This window comes from Psammomys obesus, unplaced genomic scaffold, assembly GCF_907164565.1.
Source record: "Psammomys obesus unplaced genomic scaffold, mPsaObe1.curated_primary_1811, whole genome shotgun sequence".
NCBI lineage: Eukaryota > Metazoa > Chordata > Mammalia > Rodentia > Muridae > Psammomys > Psammomys obesus.
The window spans coordinates 998,726-999,984 of NW_026596149.1; the positions used below are offsets into that span (position 1 = coordinate 998,726).

Consider the following 1,259-nt stretch of genomic DNA (forward strand, 5'->3'; position numbering starts at 1 on the left):
CTACTGGTTTTTTTTTTTTTTTTTTTTTTTTTTTTTTTTTTTTTTTTTTTTTTTTCTTTTTTTTTTTTTTTTTTTTTTTTTTTTTTTTTTTTTTTTTTTTTTTTGTTGTTGTTGTTGTTCTGTTCTCTCAGGATTTGATCAGACACAAACGCTGGCAGTCCCCTGCCGAAGTGAGGATCAAAATGACCCTCAACAGCATCAGCAGGAGGACAGAGACCAGGAGGAGGGATGTACCTAAGGGGGGCGAGGACGAATGTGACGAGGTGCCAAGCGCCACCGCCGCCGCTAGACGCTCCTCTAAGGGTCAAAGCTGGAGAGCCGGCTCTCGGGAAGGGCAGGATGAGGGGTGGGGCAGCGGGCTGGAGCCGTAGCCCCTGACTGGCCTGCACACTCTCGCAGAGGCACCGGATTGGGCGATTTGCAGCGGGAGATGTTAGGAGGCGCAACAGGGCGGAGCTAGACGCTTGGTCTGAGCGCTGGCCGGGCTTGGGGCGTGGAGCAGCGGCCGCGGGGCAGGCGGCTGAGGCGCGGGCACCGGAGAGGGGAAAGCACAGCCGCCGCCGCTGGGCTCCGCTAGCCGTGTGTAACCGCTCAGCTGCTCTGCAGGTTAAAAAGAAAGAAAAAAAAGCAACAGCAAAAATTCTGAACGACACGTAGCTGCCACTAGCTGGTTCCTGCTCCCCGTAGGAAACTACCTTGCGGTGCAGCGGGAGGGGACACTCCCTTATCTGGAAGCCCCACATCCCGTAGCTCTCCGCCCCACCCGCCGCAGAAGGGAGGCCGCCGGCCCCCAAGACCTGTCCCCGCGGCCCACCAGACAGCTGCTGGGCGTCGGGGTGCGGCGAGGAGAGGGCTAGAGGGGGTCCAGGTTTCGGGGAACCTGGCGAGCACCACCGCGTCTCCGCCCGTCCCGCCTCCTCTAGCTTAGCCCCGCGGCCGGGTGACCGCGGACCGCGAACTCCTCGCCCCCGAGCGTCCCCCGGGAGGGGAGGGGAAAGAGGTGGGGAGGGAGGAGGTGGATCCAGAAGGAAGGCGCGAGCAGTCCGCCCCCGGGAAGCAGCTCGCGCGCCCGCCGGCCCGGCCAGTCTCGCGCTCGGCGATCGCGGGAGCGGGGGGGCCCCGGCCGGCCCGGCCAGGCCAGGGGAGAGTCCGGCGGCCGCCGCCCCGCCCCACGCCCTCCCGCGGCGCCGAGAGCCCGGGGCCGGCCGGGGCAGGTCGCGGCGCCGCCCGGGAGCCGACCCTCCGAGGGGGCCTCCGGC

The 1,259-nt window shown here is 64.1% G+C and overlaps 1 protein-coding gene across 1 annotated transcript in view; it reads left to right on the forward strand.

The window, feature by feature from the left end:
- Window positions 1-320: 320 nt before the first annotated feature.
- Arhgap21 (Rho GTPase activating protein 21) overlaps window positions 321-1,259 on the forward strand; it is a 131,600-nt gene continuing 130,661 nt past the window's right edge. The window contains exon 1 of the mRNA XM_055593878.1: window positions 321-606. The gene's annotated coding sequence lies outside the window, so the exon portion shown is untranslated. The remainder of the gene's footprint in view (window positions 607-1,259) is intronic.